The 23,206-nt window shown below is 42.6% G+C and overlaps 5 non-coding genes across 5 annotated transcripts; 3 read left to right on the plus strand and 2 right to left on the minus strand.

Annotated features, from left to right (window-relative positions):
• Positions 1–7,164: 7,164 nt before the first annotated feature.
• Positions 7,165–7,278, plus strand: LOC140310661 (U5 spliceosomal RNA). Its single transcript, XR_011916710.1, has one exon. It is a non-coding gene; the product is annotated as a U5 spliceosomal RNA (small nuclear RNA).
• A 2,989-nt stretch (positions 7,279–10,267) lies between these two features.
• LOC140310688 (U2 spliceosomal RNA) lies at positions 10,268–10,458 on the minus strand. The gene has a single exon (XR_011916735.1). It is a non-coding gene; the product is annotated as a U2 spliceosomal RNA (small nuclear RNA).
• Positions 10,459–10,766: 308 nt separating this feature from the next.
• Positions 10,767–10,880, minus strand: LOC140310508 (U5 spliceosomal RNA). The gene has a single exon (XR_011916569.1). It is a non-coding gene; the product is annotated as a U5 spliceosomal RNA (small nuclear RNA).
• Positions 10,881–19,255: 8,375 nt separating this feature from the next.
• On the plus strand, positions 19,256–19,369 carry LOC140310489 (U5 spliceosomal RNA). The gene has a single exon (XR_011916552.1). It is a non-coding gene; the product is annotated as a U5 spliceosomal RNA (small nuclear RNA).
• A 289-nt stretch (positions 19,370–19,658) lies between these two features.
• LOC140310358 (U2 spliceosomal RNA) lies at positions 19,659–19,849 on the plus strand. The gene has a single exon (XR_011916437.1). It is a non-coding gene; the product is annotated as a U2 spliceosomal RNA (small nuclear RNA).
• The last annotated feature ends 3,357 nt before the right edge of the window (positions 19,850–23,206 follow it).

Raw genomic sequence — 23,206 nt, forward strand, 5'->3', positions numbered from 1 at the left:
CACTTTTGATGGTGTATAGTCGGGCTTTCGAGCCTTTTCTACCCCGGTTTTTACAAATTATGGTTGGACATTCAGACCTTCTTGCAGCCGAAAACCTCCACTCCCTCTTTTGATCATACATTGTCGGGCATTCGCACCTTTTCTTACCCGCTTTTTACAAACCATGGTCGGATTTCACACCTTTTAGTAGCCGAACAACTCCGCTCCCGCTATTGATTGTGTACAGTCGGGTATTTTAACCTTTTCTTACCCGCTTTTTACCAACTATGGTTGGACATTCACACCTTCTTACAGCAGAACACCTCCGCTCCCTGTTTTGATTATGTATGGTTTGACATTCGCACCTTCTCTCACCCGCCTTTTACTATGGTCGGCCATTCACAGCTTCCTCTCCACCATACTTGTATGGTGGGATATTCACACCCACTTGCTTCCGAAGACCTCCGCCTCCACTTTTGTTGATATTTAGTCGGTTATTCGCACCTTACCCGCTTTTGGCAAACTATGGCCTTCTTGCAGCCAAACACCTCTGATCTCGCTTTTGATGATGTAAGGTTGGGCATTCAGACCTTGCTTCACCTGCTTTTCACCAAATATAGTCGGACATTCACACCCACTTGCATCCGAAGACCTCCGCCCCAAATTTTGTTGATATTTAGTCGGACATTCGCACCTTACCCGCTTTTGGCAAACTATGGCCTTCTTGCAGCCAAACACCTCTGATCTCGCTTTTGATGATGTAAGGTTGGCCATTCAGACCTTGCTTCACCTGCTTTTCACCAAATATAGTCGGACATTCACACCTTCTTGCAGCCGAACACTTCCGCTCCACCTTTTAGTGTTCTATCACACCTTTTTTTCACCGCATTTTATACATTATGGTTGGAAATTTTCAACCACTCTCATCCGAAGACCTCTCCTCCCGCTTTTGTTAATATATTTGAACTTTAGTCGGACATTCAAACCTTCTTGCAGCTGAACCACCTCCGCTCCCTGTTTTGATCATATATGGTCTGGCAATACTACCTTTTCTTACCCGTTTGTGAGTAATTATGGCTGGACATTCACACCTACTTGCAGTCGAACACAACCTCTCCTGATTTTGATGATGTATGGACCGGCATTTTTACCTTTTCTAACACATTTTTCAGCAATTATGGTCGGAGATTCACACCTACTCACAGCCGAACAACTCCGCTCCCGCATTTGATGATGTATAGTCGGGCATTCTCACCCTTTCTCATCAGCTTTTTGCAAATTATGATCTGACATTCACACCTACTTGCAGTCGAACAGCTCTGCTCCCGCTTTTGATTATGTTTGGTTGGATATTCGAACCTTTTCTTAACTTCTTTTTACATATTTTGGTTGGACGTTCACACCTTCTTGTAGCCGAACACTTCCACTCCTGCTTTTGATGATGTATGGTTGGGCATTCACACCTTTTTTTTTCCCATTTTTCAGGAATTATGGGTGGGCATTCACACCTTGCAGCTGAAAACCTCCTATCCCACTTATGATCATGTGCGGTTTGATTTTCGAAAAGTTTCTTTCATGTTTTCTAGCAATTATTGATGGACATGTAGACCTTCTTGCAGCTGAACACCTCCGCTCCCGCTTTTGATCATACATTGTCAGGCATTCGCACCTTGTCTTACCCACTTTTTACAAACTTTAGTCGAACAGTCACACCTTTTTGCAGCCGAACACCACCTCTCCCGCTTTTGATGATGTATGGTCCAGCATTCTTACCTTTTCTAACACATTCTTCAGCAATTATGGTCGGACATTCACACCTACTCAGAGCCGAACACCTCCGCTCCCGCATTTGATGGTGTATAGTCGGGCATTCTCACCCTTTCTCATCAGCTTTTTACAAATTATGATCTGACATTCACACCTGCTTTTGATAATGTATTGTTAGGCATTCGCACCTTTTTTTTTACCCATTTTTCATGAATTATGGGTGGACATTCAAACCTTCTTGCAGCCGAACACCTCCTCTCCCGCTTATGATCATGTGCGGTTTGATATTCGAAAATTTACTTTCTTGTTTTAAAGCAATTATTTATGGACATTCAAACCTTCTTTTTGATGGTGTATAGTCGGGCTTTCGAGCCTTTTCTTACCGGTTTTTACAGACCATGGTCGGACTTTCACACCTTCTTGTAGCCGAACAACTCCGCTCCCGCTATTGATTGTGTACAGTCGGGTATTTTAACCTTTTCTTACCCGCTTTTTACCAACTATGGTCGGACATTCACACCGTCTTACAGCGGAACACCTCTGCTCCCGCTTTTGATGGTGTATAGTCGGGCATTCAAACCTTTTCTTACCCGCTTTTTCCAAACTATGGTCGGCTATTCACAGCTTCCTCTCCACCATACTTGTATGGTGGGATATTCACACCCACTTGCATCCGAAGACCTCCGCCCCAAATTTTGTTGATATTTAGTCGGACATTCGCACCTTACCCGCTTTTGGCAAACTATGGCCTTCTTGCAGCCAATCACCTCTGATCTCGCTTTTGATGATGTAAGGTTGGGCATTCAGACCTTGCTTCACCTGCTTTTAACCAAATATAGTCGGACATTCACACCTTCTTGCAGCCGAACACTTCCGCTCCACCTTTTAGTGTTCTATCACACCTTTTTTTCACCGCATTTTATACATTATGGTCGGAAATTTTCAACCACTCTCATCCGAAGACCTCTCCTCCCGCTTTTGTTAATATATTTGAACTTTAGTCGGACATTCAAACCTTCTTGCAGCTGAACCACCTCCGCTCCCTGTTTTGATCATATATGGTCTGGCAATACTACCTTTTCTTACCCGTTTGTGAGTAATTATGGCTGGACATTCACACCTACTTGCAGCCGAACACAACCTCTCTCGCTTTTGATGATGTATGGACCGGCATTCTTACCTTTTCTAACACATTTTTCAGCAATTATGGTCGGAGATTCACACCTACTCACAGCCGAACAACTCCGCTCCCGCATTTGATGGTGTATAGTCGGCCATTCTCACCCTTTCTCATCAGCTTTTTGCAAATTATGATCTGACATTCACACCTACTTGCAGTCGAACAGCTCTGCTCCCGCTTTTGATTATGTTTGGTTGGATATTCGAACCTTTTCTTAACTTCTTTTTACATATTTTGGTTGGACGTTCACACCTTCTTGTAGCCGAACACTTCCACTCCTGCTTTTGATGATGTATGGTTGGGCATTCACACCTTTTTTTTTCCCATTTTTCAGGAATTATGGGTGGACATTCACACCTTGCAGCTGAAAACCTCCTATCCCACTTATGATCATGTGCGGTTTGATTTTCGAAAAGTTTCTTTCATGTTTTCTAGCAATTATTGATGGACATGTAGACCTTCTTGCAGCTGAACACCACCTCTCCCGATTTTGATCATACATTGTCAGGCATTCGCACCTTGTCTTACCCACTTTTTACAAACTTTAGTCGAACAGTCACACCTTTTTGCAGCCGAACACCACCTCTCCCGCTTTTGATGATGTATGGTCCAGCATTCTTACCTTTTCTAACACATTCTTCAGCAATTATGGTCGGACATTCACACCTACTCAGAGCCGAACACCTCCGCTCCCGCATTTGATGGTGTATAGTCGGGCATTCTCACCCTTTCTCATCAGCTTTTTACAAATTATGATCTGACATTCACACCTGCTTTTGATAATGTATTGTTAGGCATTCGCACCTTTTTTTTTACCCATTTTTCATGAATTATGGGTGGACATTCAAACCTTCTTGCAGCCGAACACCTCCTCTCCCGCTTATGATCATGTGCGGTTTGATATTCGAAAATTTACTTTCTTGTTTTAAAGCAATTATTGATGGACATTCAAACCTTCTTTTTGATGGTGTATAGTCGGGATTTCGAGCCTTTTCTTCCCGGTTTTTACAAACCATGGTGGGACTTTCACACCTTCTTGTAGCCGAACAACTCCGCTCCCGCTATTGATTGTGTACAGTCGGGTATTTTAACCTTTTCTTACCCGCTTTTTACCAACTATGGTCGGACATTCACACCGTCTTACAGCGGAACACCTCTGCTCCCGCTTTTGATGGTGTATAGTCGGGCATTCAAACCTTTTCTTACCCGCTTTTTCCAAACTATGGTCGGCTATTCACAGCTTCCTCTCCACCATACTTGTATGGTGGGATATTCACACCCACTTGCATCCGAAGACCTCCGCCCCAAATTTTGTTGATATTTAGTCGGACATTCGCACCTTACCCGCTTTTGGCAAACTATGGCCTTCTTGCAGCCAATCACCTCTGATCTCGCTTTTGATGATGTAAGGTTGGGCATTCAGACCTTGCTTCACCTGCTTTTAACCAAATATAGTCGGACATTCACACCTTCTTGCAGCCGAACACTTCCGCTCCACCTTTTAGTGTTCTATCACACCTTTTTTTCACCGCATTTTATACATTATGGTCGGAAATTTTCAACCACTCTCATCCGAAGACCTCTCCTCCCGCTTTTGTTAATATATTTGAACTTTAGTCGGACATTCAAACCTTCTTGCAGCTGAACCACCTCCGCTCCCTGTTTTGATCATATATGGTCTGGCAATACTACCTTTTCTTACCCGTTTGTGAGTAATTATGGCTGGACATTCACACCTACTTGCAGCCGAACACAACCTCTCTCGCTTTTGATGATGTATGGACCGGCATTCTTACCTTTTCTAACACATTTTTCAGCAATTATGGTCAGAGATTCACACCTACTCACAGCCGAACAACTCCGCTCCCGCATTTGATGGTGTATAGTCGGCCATTCTCACCCTTTCTCATCAGCTTTTTGCAAATTATGATCTGACATTCACACCTACTTGCAGTCGAACAGCTCTGCTCCCGCTTTTGATTATGTTTGGTTGGATATTCGAACCTTTTCTTAACTTCTTTTTACATATTTTGGTTGGACGTTCACACCTTCTTGTAGCCGAACACTTCCACTCCTGCTTTTGATGATGTATGGTTGGGCATTCACACCTTTTTTTTGCCCATTTTTCAGGAATTAAGGGTGGACATTCACACCTTGCAGCTGAACACCTCCTATCCCACTTATGATCATGTGCGGTTTGATTTTCGAAAAGTTTCTTTCATGTTTTCTAGCAATTATTGATGGACATGTAGACCTTCTTGCAGCTGAACACCTCCGCTCCCGCTTTTGATCATACATTGTCAGGCATTCGCACCTTGTCTTACCCACTTTTTACAAACTTTAGTCGAACAGTCACACCTTTTTGCAGCCGAACACCACCTCTCCCGCTTTTGATGATGTATGGTCCAGCATTCTTACCTTTTCTAAAACATTCTTCAGCAATTATGGTCGGACATTCACACCTACTCAGAGCCGAACACCTCCGCTCCCGCATTTGATGGTGTATAGTCGGGCATTCTCAGCCTTTCTCATCAGCTTTTTACAAATTATGATCTGACATCCACACCTGATTTTGATAATGTATTGTTAGGCATTCGCACCTTTTTTTTAATACAAAGTTTGTTGTTTATTGTTGAAACTTCATCAGAAGTGAAGAAATAAATGAATGCCTATCAACAAATGTGGGATCTAAACTCTAGTGCTTCCTCTAAAATAATTTCCTTTCTCAATTTAGAAATGTGTGTGTGTAAGTCACAACACCCGTGACACCAAAACGGCTTTCTTTTCTCTACACTCTCCACTATGAGCACACACACCAAATCAGAAAGGCTTTTTTCTCTCTTTTCTACATTATGGACTGTGGGGACACAAAACCGCTCTCTCTCTTTTTTTTTTTATCGTGTGCCAGGGCGTTGTCTCATGTATTAGATTATGCTTAAGATACGAATGGGTTTATCAGTCACATCAGAATCCATACATACTGATCCTCCCGTAATAAAATGGTCGGATCTTATCAAACACACTTTGTTTCTTGTGACAATCAAGTCAGCGAAACAGCGTATACACGTCAAGACACTGAATCAAGTTTGCCACAAGAACTCATAAGTTTGGCAGTATTGCTCTGCCATCAGCAATGATGCACCCATTTTATTTTCGTGAGACATGTGCAAGCACCTGTTCATCTACTGTTCTATCACTATGAATTAGTGATCTATTATCAATATGGATACTTCTACAACTACTATCAAAGTATGTCCGGACTTCTTATGTTGTCAGTTGCTATATATGAATAAGTGGGTAGCTACTGACAAGCATTAAGCATGTCACACAGCCCAAACATATAACATTTCAGGACACACCACACAGTTAACAACCACAGTGAAGCGTGTCAAAGCCCAAACATGTAACATTCAACAGGACACTTACACAACACATTCAAATCAAACAGTCAGACAACATACAAGAACATATACCCCAGCCGGCATTGCTCCCTGCCTATTTTCGTACAGCACACTATGTGTGCGCACACCTTTATTCACAAACTCTTCAACTTATACTCTTTTACCGAAGCTGCTACAGCTCGATTGGCCGAATACCCTTTGATCCTATTTCGGTGAATTTGACATCTGCCTTACATATAACAGATTAGCGGTTTAGCAGTTTTAATTTAGTTTGAGTGATGGAATTCATTTTATAGCAAAATCCGAAATCGTGAAGAACTCATGAAAGTAAGCTTATTCTCGGATTCCTGAAACTTTAGATTTGCTCTTTCTTTTACTGCAAAGTACAACGTTGTTTCTTTTGTTTAAATCTTTCTAGACATGGTAAATATTAAGGACAAAGCAGTTTTCACATAGTTTGAGTGAAGGAATTCATTTTATAGATAAAATCCCAAGAGTCTGCTGAGAAAAGAGAGTGAATGCGAAGTAGACTTTAACACGGCTATGGGAGCGAGCCGAGTGTGGGCTAACCAGGAGAATTGCTTGAAAGAAACGCGACCCCGAATGAGCGGTCAGAACAAAGCCTCAATACGGGATTCTCGTGGTGTTTTTGTTGCTGCCTTGTCTTTTGCACAGAGTAAAAGACAAGGCAGCCATCGAATAGGGCCCGATTGTTCCTACTTGGTCAGCCGAGGAGCAAGGGGGGGGGAGCAAGCGTCTCAACCAAGCAAAGCTCACCATGGGGAAGGTGGCTATGCCAACTAGCCTGATGCCCTGCTCCCGCAGTGACGGATAATCGTACTCTGGTTTCTCTTCATAACGTACAAGTCTTTCGCCTTTTACTAAAGATTTCTGTGGAGAGCAGCACTAATGAGTTGTTTCTATTTTTGGCAGGCTTTACCTTTGCGGGTGAAGCCCTTTCTGTCTGTGCAAAAGAAATCTTGTTACTGTGCAGAGTGACTTCTCTGCGTAGAGTCGCCTTACTTGTTGCGACTGTGCCGATGTTCGAAGCTGGAGTGCAAAGTTGTTGCTTGAATGGTGCTTGCTGGAGCATGCGGGAGTGCAAAGTTATACCATTTAAAAGGGCTGAAGAGTGCTCAGTGCAGCGGGTGGGCGACACTCTGGCCACCTTGAAAACCGAGGTTACATCCACTACCAGGGGCAGCCCAAGTTCTGCCGCAAGTGTGGTGAGCATGGGCACCTGGTTGAGGCTTGTACCAAGGTGTTATGTGGGAAGAGCAGAGAAATTGGGCAAACTTTTGGAGAGTGTCCAAATGGCAGGAAATGTAATCTCTGTGGAGAATTAAATCACCTCTTCAGAGATTGCCCTAAATCTTTTGCCAACAAATTAAAGACGGTAAAGCCACAGTCAAGCCAACAAAGAGAAGGACCAAAGGTGGCAGTTGGTGAACAAAGTGAAGAGGTTGACCCAATAAATTCAAACTTCCCGCCAAAAGCTTGGATTGGAAGTGAGGAGCAAAAAGGGGAGGGGCCTGTAGAGGCCTCACCACTCAGTGTTGAAGTCTGTGAGAATTCAGTTAAATGCAACATTGCGTCAGAGGCCAACACCGAGAGTCCGAAAAGGAAATATAGATCACCCTACTCACTTTTCACCTAAAGAAATGAAGGAAGAGCTAGTTTCCCAAGAAATAACCTGAGTGTGTAATTTGTTTTGATAACTTAGAAAAACGAAAATGACATACCTACTTTCCTTTATGCTTTTAATGGTTCTCACCTTCTCAACACTAAATGTGAGAAGTGTGAAATCGAAGACAAGAGCCCAGAGTATTTTATTCTTCTTAGACTCCATAAAATCAGATGTGTTTTTAATACAAGAATGTGGACTACCTTTTTTAAAAAACCATAGACAATGGGAGGAAATGTGGCCCCATTTATCGATATGGAGTGGCTCAAATCAAAATAAAAATGATGGTGTGGCCATTCTAATTAAAAATCCGCATGTTCTGGTGAAAGGTAGCACAGTGGTGAGAGACGGATGGGCACTTTTAGCACACTTGAATTTTATGGGGCAAGACTTTAACCTCTTCAATATTTATGGTTTCAATGGAAAAAATTAAAGGTATGACCTTTTAGAAGATATACAGCTTTACATGCTAGGGCAAGTACCTTTAGTTGTAGGAGGGGATTTTAACTGTATCTTGAGCAGGAAAGATAGAAAAAGAGCAGGGGTAGATTTTAAAGTGGATAAGACTTCGATTTTACTTCAGGGCATATGCAGGGATTTTAAGCTTACTGACTGTTTTAAAACCATGCATCCCAGAGAGGAGGGCTTCACCTGGTTTAGTCATGATGGCACCAGAGCCTCTCGCATTGATTATTTCTTTACTAGAGATTGCCCACCCACTGATGTTAGATTAACCCCTGTTTTCTTTTCAGACCACCTTATGCTCTCCTGCACCCTTTCACCCCCTTCTGGTGTGACGGTAGGAAGTGGTCTGTGGAAACTCAACTGTTCCCTGTTGGAGGATGAAATCATAGTCAGTCAGTACAGGGAATGTTATAAAGAGTGGCATACCCTTCAAGACCTCTACGAAACACATGCACAATGGTGGGAAATGGTGAAGGAAACGACCCAGACTTTTTTTAAACAGCAAGGTAAACGTAAAAAAAGGAAAGAGAATCGATGTATGATGGGACTACATAAACGCTTACAGCGCTACTTTAAACTAAATCAGTGTGGCATAGACTTTAAAGAAGAAATCAAAGATGTCAAAAAGGAAATGTCAGTTTTAGCAGAAATAAAGAGTAAAGGAATTTTTGTAAGAAGCAGGGAGCAGGAAATTGAGGAAGGTGAAAAAAAAAGAAAGTTATAAATAAAAAGGAGTGTATTCAAAATCTAAAAAGAGAAGATGGGTTTTTAACAAAATCCACACAAGAGATGATTGAAACTGTACATACCTTTTATAATAACATGTACAAAGAGAAACCAGTGCACTTGGAAACATCGGCAGAAATTTTAAAATTCGTTGACAAAACCGTAAAAGAGAATGCACACTTGACACAGGATTTTACTGCTTTAGAGTTAAAAAAATGCCTAACAGGTTTTAAGAGAAGTCGAGCTCCAGGTTTAGACGGGCTTCCTGCAGAATTCTATCTGACCTATTGGGACCTTTTATCATCAGACGTTTTAGATGTTTTTAAAGATTTTGAAAAACTCGACCGACTGCCTGACAGTTTTAGAGTGGGAATAGTGACTCTACTTTATAAAAAAAATGATAAGACTGACCTAAAGAATTGGAGGCACATCACACTTTTAAACTTTGACTGTAAACTTTTTAGCAAGGTTTTAGCGACACGGATGTCCTCTGTTTTAGAGGAGGTAATTCACCCAGACCAAGCTTGTGCCATCTCAGGGAGACAACTCAACGACAGCCTCGTACTGATTCGAGACATCATTGATTACGCTAGAGACAGAAACACCCGGCTTGTCATCTTAAATTTAGACTTTGAAAAAGCATTTGATCGGGTCTCGCATCAATATCTCTTTCAGGTGTTGCAGCCATCGAATAGGGCCCGATTGTTCCTACTTGGTGAGCTTTGCTTGGTTGAGACGCTTGCCCCCCCCCCTGCTCCTCGGCTGACCAAGTAGGAACAATCGGGCCCTATTTGATGGCTGCCTTGTCTTTTACTCTGTGCAAAAGACAAGGCAGCCACAAACACCACGGGAACACCGTATTGAGGCTTTGTTCTGACCACTCATTCGGTGTCGCGTTTCTTTCAAGCAATTCTCCCGGTTAGCCCGCACTCGGCTCGCTCCCAGAGCCGTGTTAAAGTCTACTTCGCATTCACTCTCTTTTCTCAGCAGATTAAAAGAAAGTTTCATCTTGGGCTCCCTGAAACTTCCATCCTGCACCGCTGTTTGCTTTTTCACAAGAGCAGAGGAGAGCGCACCGTTCCCAGCGGCACTGCAGTACCGGGTCGAGGCTTGGAGTGAACGGAGCAAGCTTCTTTTTCAACTGCTATTCTTAAAAATCCATTTAATATGTAGTCCTCGTATAGAGGACATATCAGATATTAAACTGATAAGAACAGATACTACACTTGATCTTAGCCAAAAGGCCGAGAAGCGACAACTGTCCACTGGTTCACGTCCGAGGGCCCTTCCTGGCACAATGAGCACTTGTAGCGGTGTTCTTTTTATGGCCATAGGTGGCCAGAGTGTCACTATGCACCTCCGCCCACCTGCTGCACTGAGCACTCTTCAGCCCTTTTAAATGGTATAACTTTGCACACCCGCACGCTCCAGCAAGCACCATTCAAGCAACAACTTTGCACTCCAGCTTCGAACATCGGCACAGTCGCAACAAGTAAGGCGACTCTACTCAGAGAAGTCACTCTGCACAGTAAGAAGATTTCTTTTGCACAGACAGAAAGGGCTTCACCCGCAAAGGTAAAGCCTGCCAAAAATAGAAACAACTCATTAGTGCTGCTCTCCACAGAAGTCTTTAGTAAAAGGCGAAAGACTTGTACGTTATGAAGAGAAACCAGAGTACGATTATCCGTCACTGCGGGAGCAGGGCATCAGGCTAGTTGGCATAGCCACCTTCCCCATGGTGAGCTTTGCTTGGTTGAGACGCTTGCTCCCCCCCCCCTTGCTCCTCGGCTGACCAAGTAGGAACAATCGGGCCCTATTCGATGGCTGCCTTGTCTTTTACTCTGTGCAAAAGACAAGGCAGCAACAAAAACACCACGGGAAAACTGTATTGAGGCTTTGTTCTGACCGCTCATTCAGTGTCGCGTTTCTTTCAAGCAATTCTCCCGGTTAGCCCGCACTCGGCTCGCTCCCAGAGCCGTGTTAAAGTCTACTTCGCATTCACTCTCTTTTCTCAGCAGACTCTTGGGATTTTAATCTATAAAATGAATTCCTTCACTCAAACTATGTGAAAACTGCTTTGTCGTTCATATTTACCATGTCTAGAAAGATTTAAACAAAAAAAACAACGTTGTACTTTGCAGTAAAAGAAAGAGCAAATCTAAAGTTTCAGGAATCCGAGAATAAGCTTACTTTCATGAGTTCTTCACGATTTCGGATTTTGCTATAAAATGAATTCCTTCACTCAAACTAAATTAAAACTGCTAAACCGCTAATCTGTTACATGTAAGGCAGATGTCAAATTCACCGAAATAGGATCTAAGGGTATTCGGCCAATCGAGCTGTAGCAGCTTCGGTAAAAGAGTATAAGTTGAAGAGTTTGTGAATAAAGGTGTGCGCACACATAGTGAGCTGTAGGAAAATAGGCAGGGAGCAATGTCGGCTGGGGTATATGTTCTTGTATGTTGTCTGACTGTTTGATTTGAATGTGTGTAAGTGTCCTGTTGAATGTTTGGGCTTTGACACTTCACTGTGGTTGTTAACTGTGTGGTGTGTCCTGAAATGTTATATGTTTGGGCTGTGTGACATGCTTAATGCTTGTCAGTAGCTACCCACTTATTCATATATAGCAACTGACAACATAAGAAGTCTGGACATACTTTGATAGTAGTTGTAGAAGTATCCTTATTGATAATAGATCACTAATTCATAGTGATAGAACAGTAGATGAACAGGTGCTTGCACATGTCTCACGAAAATAAAATGGGTGTATCATTGCTGATGGCAGAGCAATACTGCCAAACTTATGAGTTCTTGTGGCAAACTTGATTCAGTGTCTTGACGTGTATACGCTGTTTCGCTGACTTGATTGTCACAAGAAACAAAGTGTGTTTGATAAGATCCGACCATTTTATTACGGGAGGATCAGTATGTATGGATTCTGATGTGACTGATAAACCCATTCGTATCTTAAGCATAATCTAATACATGAGACAACGCCCTGGCACACGATAAAAAAAAAAAGAGAGAGAGCGGTTTTGTGTCCCCACAGTCCATAATGTAGAAAAGAGAGAAAAAAGCCTTTCTGATTTGGTGTGTGTGCTCATAGTGCAGAGTGTAGAGAAAAGAAAGCCGTTTTGGTGTCACGGGTGTTGTGACTTACACACACACATTTCTAAATTGAGAAAGGAAATTATTTTAGAGGAAGCACTAGAGTTTAGATCCCACATTTGTTGATAGGCATTCATTTATTTCTTCACTTCTGATGAAGTTTCAACAATAAACAACAAACTTTGTATTATGAGAAAGAACCAGAATCATTCTTCAGGAATCCGAAAATAAGCTCTATTTTATGAGTTATGCACGAATTCGGATTCTCCTATAAAACGAATTCCTTAACTCAAACCAAGTTAAGACTGCTTTGTCCTTCATATTTATTAATGTCTAATCAAGTTTCAACGATAAACAACATTGTACTTTGTAGAATGAGAAAGAACTTCTTCAGCAATAAGCATCTCTCGACATATGACGAAGTACAGATTTTGCTATAAAATTAATTCCTTCTATCAGCCTGACTTAAAACTGTTTGTCCTCCTTATTTATCCACTTCAAATCAAGTTTCAACAAATAAAAAAATGTTATAGTTTGAGAAAGTACAACTTAATCTTCAGCAATCAGTATAAAAAGAGGTGCAAATGCCAACCATACATACCTAAAAGGTGGAGCGGAAGTATTCAGCTGCAAGTAGGTGTGAATGTTCGACTATAATTTGTAAAAAGCGGGTAAGAAAAGGTTCGAATGCCCGACTATATATTAACAAAAGCGGGAGGAGAGGTCTTCGGATGAGAGTGGGTGAGAATTTCCAACCATAATCTATAAAATACGGTGAAAAAAAATTTGTGAATGCCTCATAGAACACTAAAAGCGGAAGTGTTCGGCTGCAAGAAGGTGTGAATGTCCGACTATATTTGGTGAAAAGCAGGTGAAGCAAGGTCTGAATGCCCAACCCAACATCATCAAAAGCGAGATCAGAGGTGTTTGGCTGCAAGAAGGCCATAGTTTTCCAAAAGCGGGTAAGGTGCGAATGTCCGACTAAATATCAACAAAATTTGGGGCGGAGGTCTTCGGATGCAAGTGGGTGGAGAGGAAGCTGTGAATAGCCGACCATAGTTTGGAAAAAGCGGGTAAGAAAAGGTTTGAATGCCCGAACATACACCATCAAAAGAGGGAGCGGAGGTGTTCCGCTGTACGAAGGTGTGAATGTCCGACCATAGTTGGTGAAAAGCGGGTAAGAAAAGGTTTAAATACCCGACTGTACACAATCAATAGCGGGAGCGGATGTGTTCGGCTACAAGAAGGTGTGACAGTCCGACCATGGTTTGTAAAAAGCGGGTAAGAAAAGGTGCGAATGTCCGACAATGTATGATCAAAAGAGACAGCGGAGGTTTTCGGATACACGAAAGTTTGAATGTCCTACCATAGTTTGTAAATAGCGGGTAAGAAAAGGTTCGAATGCCCGACTATACACCATAAAAAGCGGGAGCGGAGGTGTTCCGCTGTAAGACGGTGTGAATGTCCGACTATAGTTGGTAAAAAGCGGGTAAGAAAAGGTTAAAATACCCGACTGTACAAAATCAATAGCGGGAGCGGAGTTGTTCGGCTACAAGAAGGTGTGAAAGTCCGACCATGCTTTGTAAAAAGCAGTTAAGAAAAGGTTCGAATATCCAACCAAACATAATCAAAAGCGGGAGCAGAGCTGTTCGACTGCAAGTAGGTGTGAATGTCTAGCCATAATTACTCACAAACGGGGGAAGAAAGGGTAGTATTGCCAGACCATACATGATCAAAACAGGGAGCGGAGGTTCAGCTGCAAGGTGTGAATGTCTGACTATAGTTTGTAAAAAGCGGGTAAGACAAGGTGCGAATGCCCGACAATGTATGATCAAAAGAGAGAGTGGAGGTGTTCAGCTGCAAGGTCTGAATGTCCAACCATAATTTGTAAAAACCGGGTAAGAAAAGGCTCGAAAGCCCGACTATACATCATCAAAAGCGGGAGCGGAGTTGTTCAGCTGCAAGAAGGTGTGAATGTTCGACTAAAGTTTGTAAAAAGCTGGTAAGACAAGGAGCGATGTCCCGACATTGTATGATCAAAAGCGGGAGCGGAGGTGTCCAGCTGTGAGTAGGTGTGAATGTCCGACCATAATTGCTGAAAAATGTGTTAGAAAAGGTAAGAATACTGGACCATACATCATCAAAAGCGGGAGAGGTGGTGTTCGGCTGCAAGAAGGTGTGAAAGTCCGACAATGGTTTGTAAAAAGTGGGTAATAAAAGGTTCGAATGCCCGAATATACATCATCAAAAGCGGAAGCGGAGGTGTTCGGATGCAAGAAGGTGTGAACGTCCGACCAAAGTTTGTAAAAAGCAGTGAAAAGCGAGAAAAAGCTTTTCGTGAGTTCTGCATGATTTGGGATTTTGTATGGGATTTTTTATAAAATGCATTCCTTCACTCAAACTATGTTAAAACTGATTTGTCCTTCATATTTACCATGTCTAGAAAGATTTAAACAAAAAAAACAACGTTGTACTTTGCAGTAAAAGAAAACATTGGACTTTGCAGTAGAGGAAGAAGTTGAAATCCATCTACACATTGATAAATATGAAGGACAAAGCAGTTCCCACTTGCCCATAAGAAAAAAAGCTTATTCTCGGATTCCTAAACCTTCAGTTTTGCTCTTTCTTCTACTGCAAAATACAATGTTGTTCTTTGTTGAAGTCGATCTAGACATTGATAAATATGAAGGAAAAAGCAGTTTTAACTTGGTTTGAGTGAATGAATTCATTCTATACATAAAATCCGAAATCGTGCAGAACTCATGAAAATAAGCTTATTCTCGGATTCCTAAAACTTTTGATTGGCTCTTTCTTTTACTGCAAAGTACAACGTTGTTTTTTTGTTTAAATCTATCGAGACATTGATAAATATGAAGGTAAAAGCCGTTTTAACATAGTTTGAGTGAAGGAATTAATTTTATAGATAAAATCCCAAATCATGCAGAACTCCTCAAAAGGGGCGTATGGCTTAATCACAAGTGTGGTTCTTTCTCATTCAGGGTAGTATGAGGAAGTTTATGCTTGAAATATATGTAGAAATGGGTACATATGAAGAACAAAGCAGTGTTAACTTAGTTTGCGTGAAGAAATTCATTTTATACATAAAATCCCAAATCATGCAGAACTCCTCAAAAGGGGCGTATGGCTTAATCACAAGTGTGGTTCTTTCTCATTCAGGGTAGTATGAGGAAGTTTATGCTTGAAATATATGTAGAAATGGGTACATATGAAGGAAAAAGCAGTTTTAACTTGGTTTGAGTGAATGAATTCATTTTATACATAAAATCCGAAATCGTGCAGAACTCATGAAAATAAGCTTATTCTCGGATTCCTAAAACTTTTGATTTGCACTTTCTTTTACTGCAAAGTACAACGTTGTTTTTTGTTGAAATCTATCTAGACATTGATAAATACCAGCCGAAACTCTGCTGCCGCTTTTGATAATTTATGGTTGGGCATTCTTACCTTTTCTTACCCGCTTTTTACAAATTATGATCTTACATTCACACCTACTTGCGAACACCTTCTCATCCACTTATGATCATGTGCGGTTGGGCTTTCGCACCTTTTCTTACCCATTTTTCAGTAATTATGGGTGGACATTCAGACCTTCTTACAGCCGAATACCTCCGCTGCCGCTTTTGATGGTGTATAGTCGGGCTTTCGAGCCTTTTCTTCCCCGATTTTTACAAATTATGGTTGGACATTCAAACCTTCTTGCAGCCAAAAACCTCCGCTCCTCTTTTGATCATACATTGTTGGGCATTCACACCTTGTCTTACCCGCTTTTTACAAACTTTAGTCGGACATTCAAACCTTCTTGCAGCTGAACCATCTCCGCTCCCTGTTTTGATCATATATGGTCTGGCAATAGTACCTTTTCTTACCCATTTGTGAGTAATTATGGCTGGACATTCACACCTTCTTGCAGCCGAACACAACCTCTCCCGCTTTTGATGATATATGGTCCGGCATTCTTACCTTTTCTAACACATTTTTCAGCAATTATGGTCGGACATTCACACCTACTCACAGACGAACACCTCCGCTCCAACATTTGATAGTGTATAGTCGGGCATTCTCACCCTTTCTCATCAGCTTTTTGCAAATTATGATCTGATATTCACACCTACTTGCAGTCGAACAGCTCTGCTCCCGCTTTTGATTATGTTTGGTTGGATATTCGAACCTTTTCTTAACTGCTTTTTACAAACCATGGTCGGACTTTCACACCTTCTTGTAGCCGAACAACTCTGCTCCCGCTATTGATTGTGTACAGTCGGGTATTTTAACCTTTTCTTACCCGCTTTTTACCAACTATGGTTGGACATTCACACCGTCTTACAGCGGAACACCTCCGCTCCCGCTTTTTATGGTGTATAGTCGGGCATTCGAACCTTTTCTTACCCGCTTTTTCCAAACTATGGTCGGCCATTCACAGCTTCCTCTCCACCATACTTGTATGGTGGGATATTCACACCCACTTGCATCCGAAGACCTCCGCCCCCACTTTTGTTGATATTTAGTCGGTCATTCGCACCTTACCCGCTTTTGGCAAACTATGGCCTTCTTGCAGCCAAACACCTCTGATCTCGCTTTTGATGATGTAAGGTTGGGCATTCAGACCTTGCTTCACCTGCTTTTCACCAAATATAGTCGGACATTCACACCTTCTTGCAGCCGAACACTTCCGCTCCACCTTTTAGTGTTCTATGGGGCATTCACATATTTTTTTTCACCGCTTTTTATAGATTATGGTTGGGTATTCTCACCCACTCTCATCCGAAGACCTCTCCTCCCGCTTTTGTTAATATATAGTCGGGCATTCGAACCTTTTCTTACCCACTTTTTACAAATTATGGTCGGACATTCACACCTACTTGCAGCCGAATACTTCCGCTCCACCTTTTAGGTATGTATGGTTAGCATTTGCACCTTTTTTATACTGATTGCTGAAGATTAAGTTGTACTTTCTGAAACTACAACATTTTTTTAATTGTTGAAAATTGATTTGAAGTGGATAAATTACGAGGACAAACAGTTTTAAGTCAGGCTGATAGAAGTAATTAATTTTATAGAAAAATCTGTACTTCGTCATATGTCGAGAGATGCTTATTGCTGAAGAAGTTCTTTCTCATTCTACAAAGTACAACGTTGTTTATCGTTTAAACTTGATTAGACATGAATAAATATGAAGGACAAAGCAGTCTTAACTTGGTTTGAGTTAAGGAATTCGTTTTATAGGAGAATCCGAATTCGTGCATAACTCGTAAAATAGAGCTTATTTTCGGATTCCTGAAGAATGAGTCTGGTTCTTTCTCATAATACAAAGTTTGTTGTTTATTGTTGAAACTTCATCAGAAGTGAAGAAATAAATGAATGCCTATCAACAAATGTGGGATCTAAACTCTACTGCTTCCTCTAAAATAATTTCTTTTCTCAATTCAGAAATGTGTGTGTGTAAGTCACAACACCCGTGACACCAAAACGGCTTTCTTTTCTCTACACTCTGCACTATGAGCACACACACCAAATCAGAAATTCTCTCTTTTCTACATTATGGACTGTGGGGACACAAAACCGCTCTCTCTTTTTTTTTTATCGTGTGCCAGGGCGTTGTCTCACGTATTAGATTATGCTTAAGATACGAATGGGTTTATCAGTCACATCAGAATCCATACATAGTGATCCTCCCGTAATAAAATGGTCGGATCTTATCAAACACACTTTGTTTCTTGTGACAATCAAGTCAGCGAAACAGCGTATACACGTCAAGACACTGAATCAAGTTTGCCACAAGAACTCATAAGTTTGGCAGTATTGCTCTGCCGTCAGAAATAATACATCCATTTTATTTTCGTGAGACATGTGCAGGCACATGTTCATCTACTGTTCTATCACTATGAATTAGTTTATCTATTATCAATAAGGATACTTCTACAACTACTCTATCAAAGTATGTCCGGACTTCTTATGTTGTCAGTTGCTATATATGAATAAGTGGGTAGCTACTGACAAGCATTAAGCATGTCACACAGCCCAAACATATAACATTTCAGGACACACCACACAGTTAACAACCACAGTGAAGCGTGTCAAAGCCCAAACATGTAACATTCAACAGGACACTTACACAACACATTCAAATCAAACAGTCAGACAACATACAAGAACATATACCCCAGCCGGCATTGCTCCCTGCCTATTTTCCTACAGCTCACTATGTGTGCGCACACCTTTATTCACAAACTCTTCAACTTATACTCTTTTACCGAAGCTGCTACAGCTCGATTGGCCGAATACCGAATAATCCTATTTCAGTGAATTTGACATCTGCCTTACATGTAACAGATTAGCGGTTTAGCAGTTTTAATTTAGTTTGAGTGAAGGAATTCATTTTATAGCAAAATCCGAAATCGTGAAGAACTCATGAAACTAAGCTTATTCTCGGATTCCTGAAACTTTAGATTTGCTCTTTCTTTTACTGCAAAGTACAACGTTGGTTTTTTTGTTTAAATCTTTCAAGGCATGGTAAATATGAAGGACAAAGCAGTTTTAACATAGTTTGAGTGAAGGAATTAATTTTATAGATAAAATCCCAAGAGTCTGCTGAGAAAAGAGAGTGAATGCGAAGTAGACTTTAACACGGCTCTGGGAGCGAGCCGAGTGCGGGCTAACCGGGAGAATTGCTTGAAAGAAACGCCACACCGAATGAGCGGTCAGAACAAAGCCTCAATACGGTTTTCCCGTGGTGTTTTTGTTGCTGCCTTGTCTTTTGCACAGAGTAAAAGACAAGGCAGCCATCGTATAGGGCCCGATTGTTCCTACTTGGTCAGCCGAGGAGCAAGGGGGGGGGAGCAAGCGTCTCAACCAAGCAAAGCTCACCATGGGGAAGGTGGCTATGCCAACTAGCCTGATGCCCTGCTCCCGCAGTGACGGATAATCGTACTCTGGTTTCTCTTCATAACGTACAAGTCTTTCGCCTTTTACTAAAGACTTCCGTGGAGAGCAGCACTAATGAGTTGTTTCTATTTTTGGCAGGCTTTACCTTTGCGGGTGAAGCCCTTTCTGTCTGTGCAAAAGAAATCTTGTTACTGTGCAGAGTGACGTCTCTGAGTAGAGTCGCCTTACTTGTTGCGACTGTGCCGATGTTCGAAGCTGGAGTGCAAAGTTGTTGCTTGAATGGTGCTCGCTGGAGCGTGCGGGAGTGCAAAGTTATACCGTTTAAAAGGGCTGAAGAGTGCTCAGTGCAAAGTGACACTCTGGCCACCTATGGCCATAAAACGAACACCGCTACAAGTGCGCATTGTGCCATGAAGGGCCCTCGGACGTGAACCAGTGGACAGTTATCGCTTCTCGGCCTTTTGGCTAAGATCAAGTGTAGTATCTGTTCTTATCAGTTTAATATCTGATATGTCCTCTATACGAGGACTACATATTAAATGGATTTTTAGCAATAGGAGTTGAAAAAGTAGCTTGCTTCGTTCACTCCAAGCATTGACCCGGTACTGCAGTGCCGCTGGGAACGGTGCGCTCTTCTCTACTCTTGTGAAAAAGCAAACAGCGGTGCAGGATGCAAGTTTCAGGGAGCCCAAGATGAAACTTTCTTTTAGTCTGCTGAGAAAAGAGAGTGAATGCGAAGTAGACTTTAACACGGCTCTGGGAGCGAGCTGAGTGCGGGCTAACCGGGAGAATTGCTTGAAAGAAACGCCATACCAAATGAGCGGTCAGAACAAAGCCTCAATACGGTGTTCCCGTGGTGTTTTTAATGCTGCCGCTGTTTGCTTTTTCACAAGAGCGCACCTGTGTAGAGGGGGCCTGGGTGATGGTGGGTCTCAGGCCCGGGCTGCTGCGACTGGTGTGACCGGGTGGTTTGTTTGTTTGTTTTTTGTTGTTGTTTGTTTGTTTTTTTAGAGGTCCTCCGGAGTGGGGTTGGGTTGAGTGGGGTGGGGCGGGATGGGTACCTTCTGGGGGTACAGTAGCTCCCGGAATATGGTCGCTGCAGGCCCCGAGCCTGGTGGACATCAGGCCCTCCTGTCCTATGTTGGCTCCCTGGTAGCGGGGATGCCTGTTGCAGCCAGTCCCTGGCTGCCCTCTCTGGGGGAGAGTAGCTCCCCCGGCGTATATCCCCATACCCCTCTCCCTTCTGGCTCCTGTACACAGCACACACTCACACATGAAGGGTTTTGGGGGCGTGTGTGTTCGGTGGGGTGTAGTGGACTCTGCAGTAGTTGCACTCTGCAGTTCCCCGCCCCTGTTCTAATTACACCTTAGACATTACTACTTATCAAACACACTCACACACACACATTAGGTCTTGGGGGGTGGTTACACTGAGTGGCATCTGGTGGGCGGGGCTCTTTGGGTATGTAGGCTGCCCAGAGGGCCACGCTCCCAATTCTACAAGTTTGGCTGCCCCTCAATTTTAATTGCTCACTATTAGAAAATATTGAAGAGCCAGAAGGGTGAGGGGAGGGGTCTTCTTCGCACACCCCTGCTTCCTGGTTGCTGCTCGGGGCGGGAGTGGCCAGGAGGATTAATTAATTGTTCTGCTGGTTTGGGGTCTGTGGTGGCTGGGGGGCTGCTGGCCCCCTGGTGTGCCCGCTGCACTACACCCCAGCGGAGTCGAGGGAAGGAGGACGTGTGGATGTATGGGACATGAAAGTGTGTGTGGTAATGATTGGGCCTGGATCTTGGACTTGCTGTCGCCTGGCCTGCCTGTGCTTCTCCCGATGGGGGGGCGGCGTGGCCTCTCCCCGCTGCTCGTGACTTCACCCACCTGTGGGCACGTCTTGACTCCCAGGGCACTTGGCCAGGGCTGCTGGGGCAGGCGCTGATCCACTGTGTGGCTGTCTGGGGCGCTTGGCCCTCCTGGGTATTGGGTGGGGCCTCTGCCGGGGGGTTTGGGGGCGCTCGGGCTCCTGGGGCCCGGATCCAGTGCACGGCCCATGTCTGGGCGGCTGGGGCCTGGCGACGTCGGTGGGCTGTTGCCCCTGGCTCCCGGAGGGCCTCTGCCCTATGCTTATGGGGGCTTCCTCTGCAGTCTTCTGGGTGGATGCGTGGTTGCCCCTGCGGTGGGCTTCCTGGGTTCTGTGCTCTGTGGGGGCTGCTGGTGGCCTGGGTCTTGTGGCCCTCTCTGCCTGCTTCTGATTGCTTGGGGGGGCTGTGGATTGTGGCCCTGTACGCTTATACACTCATAACTAAGCACGGTTTATCATGTAGGTCCTGTGCCATGGGTGTTGCATGTTCTCACACACACACAACCACATTCATTAGTCCAGTAGCATGGTCGCTAAGAAGTTGATGTATTATCATGTCGTCATGATTGTTGTCTGTTTTGTTTTTTACAGGTGTAGCAGCTGGTTGTCTGGATTTTGTTTCTATTTTTGTTCTGTTTCCTCTTCTTTCTTCTTCTTCTTTCCTTGTCCCCCGGTCCGGTTCAGTTCTATTACATGTCATATATTGTAAACAGAAATAAATAAATGGGCATTAAGGGGAGCTTTACATTTATAAATCTTCCCTTGGCAAAGCAAATCTGTTTGGCATCAAAGGTATTCAGACTACAATTCTGCTGCCATAATGCTGAACATGATAAGGGGAAAAAAAAAAAAAGTAAAGAAGACAGTTCTGCCGAAAGCCAGGGACTAGACCTGTTCTAAGTTCTATACTTTTTAAAAGGGGCGTGTTTATCAACTATGGAATTAGAAGATTTACAAAAAGTATAACTATTCAACAGATCAGTCAAAAAAAAAACCTGCTCATGGAGATGTTTCAGGATCTGGATACCAAGCGTGGATCTAATGTTTTCATTTTTGCAATTCTGATACAGGCTATTGAGCAGTGATAACTAACACCAAGTTCAGATACTGCGGATTTTCTACCTTTGATTTGTTAAGATTGAGCCAATCAGGGACAACCTTGAAGGATCTCTTAAGTTTGGTTTTGTAGGATCAGTAATTACCTGAGAAAGGTTGATATTGGTACACACCTTTTTTAAATGATCAGAGGCAGAGTTCAACTTGTTTAAATTAAAATTGCCACACAGAGATTGGGTTAGGCCCCATGCACACAGAATGACATCAACAAATATAAGAAATATTAAACATTTACACATAGATTTTTGAATACATGTAGAGGAATGATACTTTGAAATGCGCTCATTGCGGAGTTATGATCAGTTGAGTAATGAAGGTTGAACTATTCTGGGAAAGAGGTTCTATTCCCAGCATCATGATGGACACTCCTGATATAGAAGGTTTCGCTAACGCATTGGAATTGTTTTACTATTTTCATATGGATGTGCAATGAAGAATTGCTTGCTGCTGATAAATGCAAAGAAGAACAGCTTACACATAGATGCTCACATATAGGCTGCTGAATGCAATGAAGACCTGCTTATCCAGTAAAGTTCAATGTCAATGTGTAATATTCAATTAGGATTTGCAAAACAGTGAAGTTAAACAATGAATGGGTCCATAGTCGGTATGAGAAGACTACAGGAATATTTACCTGGGTGTACGTTCAAACAGAGATAAGAAAATTGCGATAAATAATTGTTTGTTTGTTTGTTAGTATGTATATTAATGTTATGTGTATAAACTGTGTTGATTTGTAGTTACTCAGTAGTGTCTCAGTGAAACAACCGACAGGGGAAGCCTTACGGTGACAACAAAAGCAGTGTTTTACTGATCAGTCAAGTTGCTCCAGAATACTTGTTTTAAAGCAAACAAGGAATTAGATGGGAAAAATACATGTTTTAACGGGACCCAGACAATATTAAATACTCAGACAGATGGGAGAAGAAATGTAGTTTTGTAGGAAATCACAAAATTATTACATAAATTTAGTGAAATCAATTGAAGAATGCCTTTCTGAAGAGCTGTTTACCACAGATGA

This window comes from Leuresthes tenuis, unplaced genomic scaffold (assembly GCF_036924035.1).
Source record: "Leuresthes tenuis unplaced genomic scaffold, fLeuTen1.0.hap1 SCAF_6, whole genome shotgun sequence".
Lineage (NCBI taxonomy): Eukaryota > Metazoa > Chordata > Actinopteri > Atheriniformes > Atherinopsidae > Leuresthes > Leuresthes tenuis.